This window comes from Aotus nancymaae, unplaced genomic scaffold (genome assembly GCF_030222135.1).
Source record: "Aotus nancymaae isolate 86718 unplaced genomic scaffold, 86718_ANA_hifiasm-v0.15.2.pri h1tg000002l, whole genome shotgun sequence".
In the NCBI taxonomy this organism is placed as follows: domain Eukaryota; kingdom Metazoa; phylum Chordata; class Mammalia; order Primates; family Aotidae; genus Aotus; species Aotus nancymaae.
This window is the reverse complement of record NW_026988413.1, coordinates 8,231,671-8,245,700: the sequence shown is the minus strand read 5'-3', so window position 1 is coordinate 8,245,700 and position 14,030 is coordinate 8,231,671.

Genomic DNA, 14,030 nt, shown 5'->3' with positions numbered 1-14,030 from the left:
CATTTACTCCTGAACCTAAAAATTTAAAAAGAGAAAAGATTAATGAACTTGAAGACACAGCAATAGAAATGTCCCAACAGAGAAAACATATGCACACACACACACACACACACACACACACACACACACACACACAAAGAATAATAGTCACTTTCAAAGAACAGAGTTTCAATGAGCTCTGGGCTCTGGGACAACCTCAAGTGGAATGTATATGTAACTGGATTCACTAAAAATAAAAGGGGAGTAGGACAGAAAAAATATTGGAAGCAATAATGGCCAAAAATTTTCCAAATTTTATGAAAACTCTAAGCACACAACCCAAGAAGTTCAATGAACCCCAAACAAATAAAGCATCTACACAAAGGGACATTATAATCAGGTTGATCAAAATGAATGATAAAAGGACAATTCTTAAAGCAGCCAGAGAATAAAAGAAAACACGTTATGTCCAGAGAAGCAAAGATAAGGATAACAACAGATTTTTCTGAAGAACTAATGTGACAGAGAAGACAGTGAAACAGCTTACAAAGTACAATCATGTGTCGCTTAACAATGGGGATGTATTCTGAGAAGTGCACCATTAGGCTACTTCATCATTGTGTGAACATCATAGAGTGTACTTACACAAACCTAAATGGCACAGCCTACTACACACCTAGGCTATATGATATGGCATATTGCTCCTAAACTACAAACCTGTACAGCATGCTACTGTAGTGAATACTGTAGGCAACTGTTAACACAATGGTAAGTATTTGTGTATCTAAACATAGAAAAAAATACAGTAAAAATGAGTTTTATACTCTTATGGGACCAACATCATATACGTATTGGAAGAAAAACTATCAAATTAGAATTGCTGTCCAAAATTACCTTTCAAAACTGAAGGCAAAATAAAACCTTTTCCAGACATTGACTAGCTCAATTTGTTGCCAGCAGACCTGAACTACAAAAAAAAAAATGTTAAAAAAGGAGAATGATATCAAAGAAAAATACTGATCCGTACAAAGGAATTAAGATCACCAAAAATGGTAGCCACATGGGTAAATATGTAGGGTATTTTGATTATTAATTAAATACCTTTAAAATGTAATTGACTGCTTAAACAAAAATAATAATATAAATTGAGGTTTGTAATATATGTAAAAGTGAAACGTGATAACAACAGGACAAAAAATCAAGAGAGGAAAAATGAAAAGATACTGTTATAAAATTTTTATGCTCTATATAAGGTCATATGGTATCACTTGAAGGTGAACTGACGTAAGTGAAAGCTCTATATTATAAACTCTAAGTCAACCAATAAAATAATGAGATGAGTTATAGATAATAAGCCAACAGAGAGAAAAAAAGAAAGTGAAAGAAAGTGTTACGTTGGTATAAAAATAACTGATTTTTGCAATTATGTCTGCAAAAACTGCAATTACTTTTGCACCAACCTAATATATTCAAGGAGATAATAGCTAAAAATGTCCCAAATCTGAGGGAGTAAATAGAAATCAAGATCTGGGAAACCCAGAGGATACCAAATAAGGTGAATCCAAAAAGACCTGTTATAATTAAATTGTCAAAAGTTAAAGACAGAGAGAGAATTTTGAAATCAACAAGAGAAAAGGGTCTTGCTACATACAAGGGAATCTTCATAAGACTATTAGTAGGTTTTTCAGCTAACCTGGCAGGCCAGAAGTGCATGGAATGATACATTCAGAGTGCTGGGCGGAGTGGGGAACTGGCAGTCAAGAATACTATATCAAGCAAATCTAATATTAAAAAATGAAAAGAAGATTAAGACTTCCTCAGAAACCAGAAGCTCATGGAGTTTATTACTGCTAGACATACCTTACAAGAAATGCTAAAGAGAGCTCTTCAAGTTTGATTAAAAGGGTACTAAACAGCAGCACATAAGAAGGAATAAAGCTCACTAGTAAAGGTAAATATAGACAAAAACAGAATATTGTATACTATAATGGAGGTGAGCAAATCACTTTTAATTCTACCATAAATGTTAAAAGACAAAAATATTAAATGTGATTATAAGTAAATTATGTTAATAGACACAAAACACAAATAGATGAACATTGTGACATCAACCAAATAAAATGTGGAGGGAAGAGAGATCAAAGCAGTTATAATATGCAAGTGAAGTTATTATCAGCTCAAAATAGACTGTTATATCCATAGCGTACGTTTTATGTACGCTCCTTGGTAGCCACAAAGAAAATACCTGTAGAAGCTACCCAAAAGAAAAACATAAAGGAATCAAAACCAATTAATTACAAATGAAACATAGAAAGAGACAGCAAGAGATAAAAATAGGGACAGAAGAGCTGTAAGACAAAAACAGTTAATAAAATGGTAATAGTAAATCCCTCCTAATCAACAATTATTTTAAAAGTAAATGACCTAAACTTCCCAATAAAATGATACAGAGTCACTGAATGGATTAAAAAAAATCAAGATCCAACTATATGCTGTCAACAAGAAGCTCACTTTAGATTTAAGGACACACAAAGGCTAAAGGAAAGGGATGAGAAAAGATATTTCATACAAATAGTAACCAAAGGAGAGCAAGAATGGCTCTGCTTATATAAGATAAAGCAGAATTTTGGTTAAAAAAAAAAAAAAACTGTCTCTAGATACAAAAAAAAGGTCATTACATCATGGTAGAAGAGTCAATTTAACAGAAGCATATAACAATAGTAAATATAAATGTGCCCAACATCAGAGCATCTAAGTATATAAAGCAAATATTGACAGATTAGAAAGGAGAAATTGACAGCAATATAATAATAGTAGAAGACTTCAGTATCCTACTTGCAATAGTGAACAGGACATCCAGACATAAAATCAGTGAAGAAACAATGGAGCTGAACTACACTATAGAGCAAACGGACCTAGTAGACTTATACAGAACTTTTATCCAACAGCAGAAGAATATATATTCTTCTCAATCATACATGGAACATTCTTCAGAATAGATCACATTTCAGGTCACAAAACAAATCTTAACAAATGTAAGAAGACTGAAATCATTCCAAGTATATTATCCAACCACAATGGAATGAAACTAAAAATCAATAACAGCAACAAAAATGGGAAAATTCACAAATACATGAAAATGAACACACTCTTGAATAACCACTGGGTCAAAGAAGAAATCAAAGAAATTTTAAAATTGTCTTGAGAAAAGTAAAAGTAAAAATACAACTTATCAAAAGTTATGGGATACAGCAAAAGGAGTACCAAGAGGGAAATTTATGGCAACATAGATGCAGCTGAAGACCATTATCTTAAGCAAATTAACACAGGAACAGAAAACTAAATATCATATGTTCTCACTTATAATGGGAGCTAAACATTGAATACACATGGACACAAAAATGGGAACAATAGACACTGGGGATTACTTGAAGGGGGAGAGTGTGGGGGCAGAGTTGGAAGGCTACCTATTGGGTACTATGCTCACTACTTTGATGATGAGATCATTCATGTGCCAAGCCTCAGTGACACACAATTTACCCATGTAGCAAACCTGCACACTTACTCCCTGAACTCAAAATAAAACTAGAAAAAAAGGAGAACAATTCTTTTTTTAATATTGTACATATTTTATCTGAGTGATTTTCCTCATTCATTTGTCTTTTTCATGGCATTCCAATGTTTTTAAAATATACCTCCAGTTGAGCCTTTCTCCCAGCCCTATATTAATTGAAACTCATCGTAGATTATTAAGCAAGTCTAGGTGTATTGTTATGCTTGTGTCTCTCTCATTCTGAACTTTTTTTTTTGAGAGGAAGTCTCACTCTGTCACCCAGGCTGGAGTGCAGTGGTACAATATCAGCTCACTGCAACCACCACCTCCCAGGTTCAAGCAATTCTCCTGCCTCATCCTCCCGAGTAGCTGGGATTACAGGCATGTGCCACCACACTCAGATAACTTTTTTTTTTTTTTTGTATTTTCAATAAAGACAGGGTCTCACAGTATAGGCTGGTCTCAAACTCCTGACCTTGTGATTAGCCCGCCTAGACCTCCCAAAGTGCTGGGATTACAGGTGTGAGCCACCACTTCCAGCCTGAACTTTTTTTACACCTTTGACTTCAGCGTCCCATTGGGCCTGGTATTTGAAGATAAAGCAGACCACTTTTAACTTCTGAATCAGCTTACAAATGTCCATATCCTATTTTTTTCTTTTGAGACAGAATCTTGCTCTGTTACCTAGGCTGGAGTGCAGTGGCATGATTTCAGCTAATTGCAACCTCCACCTCCCAGGCTCAAGCAATTCTCCCACCTCAGCCTCCTGAATAGCTGGGACTACAGTTGTGTGGCACCACAACCAGACAATTTTTGTATTTTTAGTAGAGATGAGGTTTCACCATGTTGGCCAGGCTGGTCTTGAACTCCTGACCTCAAGCAATCTGACTGCCTTGGCCTCCCAAAGTGCTGGGATTACAGACGTGAGCTACTGCACCCGGCTGCATATCCTTTATATCATGCTGTCCACCCTGGTTTCTCTCCTGTGAAATTTAATCCTGAATTCTATCTTCTTGGCTGGTACTTATAACAAGCAAATTTTGATTGCCACAATCTCTTCCCTTACCCTCCCAAAAACAAAGTAGGATCTACATGGGCACTGAAATAGCGCTTCTATAAGTTGGGGCACAGTGGAGCTAGTGTCTTTCAGATAATCAATATTTTATTGAAGTCATTTCCCTAGAGCTTCATCTTCTGAAATGTTATTTGGACCATGTATGAGATTCCTTATTCCTTTGCGTCCCTGAGGATTCTTCTGGTTGAGCTCTGGGCATATCAAGAAAAGACAGGGAAGACATCATGGCTGAGTGATGACCTCAAAAGGTTTGAACTTCTTATTACTGAAAATCTATTCAAGAAGGATGTTTTCCTTAATATTCCTGAATTCAATGTTTTCCATATCTTCTGATTATGGTTTGTATCTGTGTCCCACCAAATCTCATATCAAATTGTAATCCCCAGTGTCAAAGGTAGGGCCTGGTGGGAGGTGATTAGATTACAGGGGCAGATTTCTCATGAATGGCTTAGCACCCTTTCCCTTGGTACTGCCATCATGAGAGTGAGCAAGTTCTCATGAGATGTCGTTGTTTAAAAGTGTACAGCACTGGGCAAGATGGCCAAATAGGAACAACTCTGATCTGAAGCTTCCAGCAAGACCAACACAGAAGTTGGGTGATTTCTGCATTTCCAACTGCAGTACTCAGTTCATCTCAATGGGACTAGTTAGACAGTGGATACAACACATGGAGAGTAAGCAGAAGCAGGGTCGGGGGTTGCCTTGCTTAGGAAGTACAAGGGGCTGGGGAACTACCTCCCCTGGCCAAGGAAAGCCGTAAGGGACTGTGCTATCCAGCCCAGATACTACGCTTTTCCTGCGGTTTTTGCAACTCAAAAACCAGGAGATTCCCTGGTGTGCTTATACCACCAAGGCCCTGGGTTTCAAGTACAAAACTGAGTGACTGTTTGAGCAGACACCAAGCTAGGTGCAGGAGATTTTTCGTTTTTTGTTTTTTTTGGTACAACAGTGGCACCTGGAACCCCAGCAAGAAAGAACCATTCACTCCCCTGGAAACAGGGCTGAATGAAGCCAGGGAGCCAAGTGGTCTTGCTCAGTGGGTTCCACTCCCACAGAGCCTAGCAAGCTAAGAATCACAGGCTTGAAATTCTTCCTGCCAGCACAGCAGTCTGAAGTCAACCTGGGATGATCATGCTTGGTGTGGGGAGGAGCGTCCACCAGTACTGAGGCTTGAGTAGGCGGTTTTCCCCTGACAGTGTTGAGGAAGCTGGGAAGTTCAAACTGTGTGGAAATCACTGCAGCGCAGCAAAGTGGTTCAGGCCAGACTGCCTCTGTAGATTTCCTCCTTACTGGGCAGAGTATCTCTGAAAGAAAGGCAGAAGCCTCAGTCAAGGGCTTATTGATAAAACTCCCATCTCTCTGGGACAGAGCAACAGGGTTAAGGGGCAGCTGTGTGCACAGCTTCAGCAGACTTAAATGTTCCTGCCTGCCAGCTATGAAGATCTCCCAGCAGAGCACTCAAGCTCTGCTAAGGGACAGATTGCTTCTTCAAGTGGGTCCCTGAGCCCTGTGCCTCCTAACTGGGAGACACCTCCCAGCAGGGATCAACAGACATCTCATAGAGGAGTGGCTGACATCACGCAGGTGCCCCTCTGAGACAAAACTTCTAGAGGAAGGAGCAGGCAGCAATCTTTGCTGTTCTGCAGCCTCCATGGGTGATACCTGGACAAACAGTCTGGAGTGGACCTCCAGCAAACTGCAACAGACCTGCAGAAGAGGGGGCTGAGTGTCAGAAGAAAACCTAGCAAACAGAAAGCAATAACATCAACATCTACAAATAGGACAGCCACAGAAAAACCCCATCAAAAGGCTATCAGCATCAAAGATCAAAGGTAGATAAATACACAAAGATGAGGAAAAACCAGCACAAAAATGCTGAAAATTCCGAAAAGAAGAGTATCTCTTCTCCAAATGATTGCAACTCCTCTCCAGCAAGGGCATAAAACTCGATAGAAAATGAGTTTGACAAATTGATAGAAATAGGCTTCAAAAGGTGGATAATAACAAACTCCTCTGAGCTAAAGGAACATGTTCTAACCCAATGCAAGGAAAGTAAGAACTTTGATAAAATGTTACAGGAACTGCAAACTTGAATAACCAGTTTAGAGAAGAACATAAATGACATGATGGAGCTCAAAAACACAGCATGAGAACTAACTTCATGAAGCATACACAAGTATCAATAGCTGAATTGATCAAGTGGAAGAAAGGATATCAGAGATTGAAGATCAAATTAATGAAATAAAGTATGAAGACAAGATTAGAGAAAAAAGAATGAAAAAGAACAAACAAAACCTCCAAAAAATATGGGACTATGTGAAAAGATCAAACCTACATTTGATTGGTGTTCCTGAAAGTTTGATTTGTGTTCCTGAAAGTGACAGGGAGAATGGAACCAAGTTGGAAAACACTTCAAGATATTATCCAGGAGAACTTCCCCAACCTTGCAAGACAGGCCATCATTCAAATTCAGGAAATACAGAGAACACCACTAATATACTTCTCAAGAAGAGCAACCCCAAGACACATAATCATCATATCATCCAAGGTTGAAATGAAGGAAAAAATATTAAGGGCAGCCAGAAAGAAAGGTCAGGTAACCTACAAAGGAAAGCCCATCAGACTAACAGCTTATGTCTCTGCAGAAACCAAACAAACCAGAAGAGAGTGGGGGCCAATATTCAACATTCTTAAGGAAAATAATTTTCCACCCAGAATTTCACATCCAGCCAAACTAAGCTTTATAAGCAAATGAGAAGTAAAATCCTTTATAGACAAGCAAATGCTGAGGGATTTTGTCATCACTGGACCTGACTTACAAGAGCTCCTGAAAAATCCACTAACTATGGAAAGGAAAAACCAGTACCAGCCACTGCAAAAACATACCAAAATCTAAAGACTAACAACACTATGAAGAAACTGCATCAACTAATGGGCAAAATAAACAGCTAACATCATGATGACAGGATCAAATTCACACAAAATAATATTAACCTTAAATGTAAATGGGCTAAATGTCCCAATTAAAAGACACAGACTGGCAAATTAGATGAAGCGTCGAGACCCATCTGTGGGTCTCATTTCATGTGCAAAGACACAGATAGGCTCAAAATAAAGGGATGGAGGAATATTTATCAAGGAAATGGAAATCAAAAAACAGCAGAGGTTGCAATCCTCATCTCTGGTAAAACAAACTTTAAACCAACAAAAATTAAAAAGACAAAGAAGGGTATTACATAATGATAAAGGGATGAATGCAACAAAAAGAACTAACTATCCTAAATATATATGCACCCAATGCAGGAACACCCAGATTTATAAAGCAAGGTCTTAAATACCTACAAAGACACTTAGACTCCCACACAACAATAGTGGGAGACTTTAATACCCAACTGTCAGTATTAGACAGATCAACAAGACAGAAATTAACACATATTCAGGAATTGAACTCAGCTCTGGAGCAAGCAGACCTAATAGACATCTACAGAACTCTCCACCCCAAATTGACAGAATATACATTCTTCTCAGCACCACATAGCACTTATTCTAAAATTGATCACATAATCAGAAGTAAAACACTCAGCAAATGCAAAAGAACAGAAATCATAACCAACAGTTTCTCAGACCACAGTGCAATCAAATTAGAACTCAGGATTAAGAAACTCACTCCAAACCAGACAACTACATGGAAACTGAACAACCTGCTCCTGAATGATTACTGGGTAAATAATGAAATTAAGGCAGAAATAACAAAGTTCTTTGAAACCAATGAGAACAGAGGCACAATGTAACAATCTCTGGGACACAGCTAAAGCAGTGTTAAGGGGGAAATTTATAGCACTAAATGCCCATATCAGAAAGCAGGAAAGATCTAAAATCGACACCCTAAATCACAATTAAAAGAACTAGAGAAGCAAGAGCAAACATTCAAAAGCTAGCAGGAGACAAAAAATAACTAAGATTGGCCAGGCATGGTGGCTGAAGCCTATAATCCCAGCACTTTGGGAGGCCGAGGCACGCGGATCATGAAGTCAGGATATCAAGACCATCCTGGCCAACATGGTGAAACCCCGTCTCTACTAAAATACAAAAAAAATAGCTGATGTGGTGGCACATGTCTGTAGCTCCAGCTACTAGGGAGGCTGAGGCAGGGGACTCACTTGAACACAGGAGGTGAAGGTTGCAGTGAGTAGAGATTGCACCACTGTACTTCAGCCTGGTGACAGAGCAAGACTCCATCTAAAAAAAAAGAGAAAAGAAATAACTAAGATCAGAGCAGAACTGAAGGAGATAGAGACACGAAAAACCCTTCAAAACATTAATGAATCAAGGAACTAGTTTTTTGAAAAGATTAACAAAATAGACTTCTAGCCAGACTAATAAAGAAGAAAAGAGAAGAGAAGAATCAAATAGACACAATAAAAAATGATAAAGGGGATGTTACCACTGATCCCACAGAAATACAAAGAACCATCAGAGAATACTATAAACATCTACATGCAAATAAACTAGAAAATCTAGAAGAGGCCTGGCATGGTGGCACACACTTGTAATCCCAGCACTTTGGGAGGCCAAGGCAGATGGATCACCTGAGGTCAGGAGCTTGAGACCAGCATGACCAACATCAAGAAACCCATCTCTACAAAAAATACAAAATTAGCCAGATGTGGTGATGCATGCCTTTTAATTTCAGCTACTTGGGAGACTGAGGCCGGAGAATCACTTGAGCCCAGGAGGCAGACATTGCAGTGAGCTGTGATCATGCCATTGCACTACAGCCTGGGCAACAAGAGTGAAACTCCAAGAGGAAGAGACAGAGAGAGAGAGAGAGAGAGAGAGAGAGAATGAGGGAGAATTTAATAAGTGGTGCCTATTTAATAAGTGGTGCTGGGATAACTGGTTAACCATATGCAGAAAACTGAAACTATCCCTTCCTTATAACTTATACAAAAATTAACGCAAAAGAAAAGAAATCTAGAAGAAACTGATAAATTCCTGGACACATACACCCTCCCAAGACTAAACCAGGAAGAAGTCAAATCCCTGAATAGACAATAACAGGTTATAAAATTGAGGCAGTTATTAATAGCCTACCAACCAAAAAAAGTCCAGGACCAGAAGGATTCACAGACGAATTCTTCCAGAGGTACAAAGAGAAGGTGGTACCATTCCTTCTGAAGCTATTCCAAACAATAGAAAAAGAGGGGCTACTCCCTAACTCATTTTGAGGCCAGCATCATCCTGATATTCAAAACCTGGCAGACACAACAACAAAAAACTTTTAGCCTAATATTCCTGATGAACACTGATGCAAGAATCCTCAATAAAATGCTGACAAACCAAATCCAGCAGCACATCAAAAAGCTTTTCCACTATAATCAAGTTGGCTTTCTCCCTGGGATACAAGGCTGGTTCAACATACGCAAATCAATAAACACAACCAATGAAAAAAACACCACATGATTATCTCAATAGATGCAGAAAAGGCCTTCGACAAAATTCCCCATCCCTTCATGCTAAAAACTCTCAATAAACTAGGTATTGATGGAATGTATCTCAAAATAATAAAAGCTATTTATGACAAACCCACAGCCAATATCATACTGAACTGGCAGAAGCTGCAAGTATTCCCTTTGAAAACCAGCACAAGACAAGGATGCCCTCTTTCACCACTCCTATTCAACATAGTATTGAAAGTTCTGGTCAGGCCAATCAGGCAAGAAAAAGAAATAAAAAGTATTCAAATAGGAAGTGAGGAAGTCAAATTTTCTCTGTTTACAGATGACATGATTGTATATTTAGAAAACCCCATCGTCTCAGCCTAAAACTCCTTAAGCTGATAAGCAACTTCAGGAAAGTCTCAGGATACAAAATCAATGTCCAAAAATCACAAGCATTCGTATACACCAATAACAGACTAACAGAGAGCAAAATTATGAGTTAACATCCATTTACAATTGCTACAAAGAGAATAAAATACTTAGGAATACAACTTACAAGGAATGTGAAGGACCTCTTCAAGGAGAACTACAAACCACTGGAGAGGATACCAACAGATGGAAAAACATTCCATGCTCATGGATAGGGAGAATCAATATCATGAACATGGCCATACTGCCCAAAGTCATTTATAGATTTAATGCTGTTCCCATCAAGCTACCATTGACTTTCTTCACAGAACTAGAAAAAACTATTTTAAATTTCATATGGAACCAAAAGAGAGCTTGTATAGCCAAGACAATTCCAAGCAAAAAGAACAAAGCTGGAGGCACCACACTATCTGACTTCAAACTATGCTACAAGCCTACAGTAACCAAAACAGCATTATACTGGTACCAAAACAGGTATGTAGACCAATGGAATAGAACAGAAGTTTCAGAAATAACACCACACATAGACAACCATTGGATCTTCGACAAACCTGATAGAAACAAGTAATTGGAAAAGGATTCCCTATTTAATAAGTGGTGCTGGGAAAACTGGCTAACCAGTTTTGCAGAAAACTGAAACTGTATCCCTTCCTCATACCTTACACAAAAATTAACTCAAGATGGATTACAGACTTTAATGTAAAGCCTAAAACCATAAAAACCCTAGAAGAAAACCAAGGGAGTACCAGTCAGGACATAAGCATGGGCAAAGACTTCATGACTAAAACACCAAAAGCAACTGCAACAAAAGCCAAAATTGACAAACGTGATCTAATTAAACTAAAGAGCTTCTGCACGGCAAAAGAATTTATCATCAGAATTAACAGACCACCTACAGAATGGGAGAATATTTTTGCAATCTATCCATCTGACAAAGTCTAATATCCAGAATCTACAAGGAATGTAGACCAATTTACAAAAACTAAACAAACAACCCCATCAAAAAGTGGGCAAAAGATATGAACAGACACTTCTCAAAGGAAGACATTTATGTGACCAAAAAACATACGAAAAAAAGCTCATCATCACTGTTCATTAGAGAAATACACATCAAAACCACAATGAGATACCATCTCACACCAGTTAGAGTGGCTATCATTAAAAAGTCAGGAAATAACAGATACTGGTGAGGATGTGGAGAAATAGGAACGTTTTTACACTGTTGGTGGGAGTGTAAACTAGTTCTACCATTGTGGAAGACAGTGTGGGTATTCCTCAAGGATCTAGAACCAGACCATTTGACCCAACAATCCCGTTACTGAGTATATACCCAAAGGATTATAAATCATTCTGCTATAAAGATACATGTACATGTATGTTTACTACAACACTATTCACAATAGCAAAGACTTGGAACCAACCCATATGCCCATCAATGATAGAATGGATAAAGAAAATGTGGCACATATATGCCATGAATATGCAGCCATAAAAAAGAATGAGTTTATGTCCTTTTCGGGGACATGGATGAAGCTGGAAACCTTCATTCTCAGCAAACTATAACAGAAACAGAAAGCCAAACACCACATGTTCTCACTCATAAGCAGGAGCTGAACAATAAGGACACTGTGAGGGGAATATCACACACCAGGGCCTGTCGGGGGAGGGAGAGCAAAGGGAGGGAGAGCATTTGGATAAATACCTAATGCATGCAGGGCTTAAAACTTAGATGATAGGTTGATGGGTGCAGCAGACCACCATGGCACATGTATACCCATGTAACAAACCTGCATGTTTTGCACATGTATCCCAGAACTTAAAGTATAATAAACAATTTTTTTAAGTATGCAGCACCTCCCTATAAGGCCAGTCACCTCACCGGGAGCTCGGACACACCCCCCTCCCTCTCTGGGAGCTCAGACACGCCCACCCCCCCTCACACAACACCTAGCTCTCCCTTAAAGAACCCTGCCAAAATGCAAAAGAAGTCTTGTAAATCTACCCAATAGCATTCGAGTCTTAACTACCCAATAGCAGTGGAGTCTTGTAAATCTATCCAATAACATTCAAACCCTGCCTACCTGCCAATAGCAGCTTGCCCCGTCCACATCCTGCTTCCCCACAACCAATCAAAACACCTCCACTCCCTATAAAATGCCACACCCAAGAGGCGTCAAGGGCGACTTCTCCAGCCCCTCCTGTCAGACTGCAGAACCTCACCCAGGAGCAGAATAAATTCGCATTGGATCTTCTTGTGCTGGCCTCAGTTTCTTCATTTTAAACTCGGCAAGAACCCAATAACCCTTACACTCCCCACTCTCTCTTGCTTCTACTCCAGCCAGGTGATGTGTGTGCTTCCTCTCTACCTTCTGCCATGATTGTAAGTTTCCTGAGGCCTCCCCAGAAGCCAAGCTGATGCCAGCAGATTCAAGCAGATTCCTGTACAGCCTGTGAAATTGTGTGCCAATTAAACCTCTTTTCTTCATAAATTACCCAATCTAGGAAGTGTTAATATAGGGTAGAAAAGGAAGCAGGAGTTCTAGATATAATTGTGAGACTCAGGTATCTCAGGGTCTTGGGCTTTGCCTGGGTTTCCACAACTGTAGTAAGTATCAGTGAATAATAGGCAACAAAGCCCAGAGACAGTGAGACATAATCAAGAGCTAACAGGAATGTAGAGGAAAATAAAGACAGAAACGGTTACTTTTCAATAGGAAGAAGATCCCAGAAAGCACCAGTAGGAAAGTGGAAATGTGAGACAGGAAGCGAGAATGGCCAACGCAGGTTGCATTAATGAGCACATTACCACTGTATATGGTGATAAGGATGCTTCCACTGTAGACAACCAGGTCTCAGTCCTGCGGGGGACTCAGCCATTTGTATGTGGTACATCGCAGAGTTGTATCACTTGGTGGACAACTTGATATGTAAGGAAGCTGGAGTGTTTATCCATAAGTCCTAAATGACATTGATTGAAATCTGCTTCTAGGACATCAGCTCTGACAACCTCATACTGCTGCATGCACTACCTACACATACTATTGTAGTCAGATAAACCCTCTAATGGAGAGTTATGAGTGGCTGAAGTAAGGCATCATACACATGCATAGAAACAGCAAATGTCAAGGAGCTGTTGAAGAGGCTCTGAAAGCATCTTCATGAAAGGTACATGTCAGGTATCAAAGACTTATTCAAAGCTGATCTACATGGCTTGGGCTAGGATGAGGCTAGTGAAAAGCCCTAGGCACCTCACTCTTAAGAAAACACTGGTTCCCAGGGTCATCCACCTACAGGACCTGCACTTGGGTGACCCTGAGAGCGAGTGCCTCCTTAAGCTGTGTGTCCTGGATGCCCTGCCTGCCTCACAATAGCCCCAGCCCTACTGCAAAAATGACAGGCTCCCTGTTTCAGCAATGATGAATTCAAACAGTGGGCATGCCGGGCATCCAGGAGACTCTGTGCCCTGCAAAAGGTGGGAAACAGTAAAAGTTGGGTCTCTTCCCTACCAGAAAAAAAGTGGGCTGGCATGAAAGAGGTTAAAAAGCAGATTCTA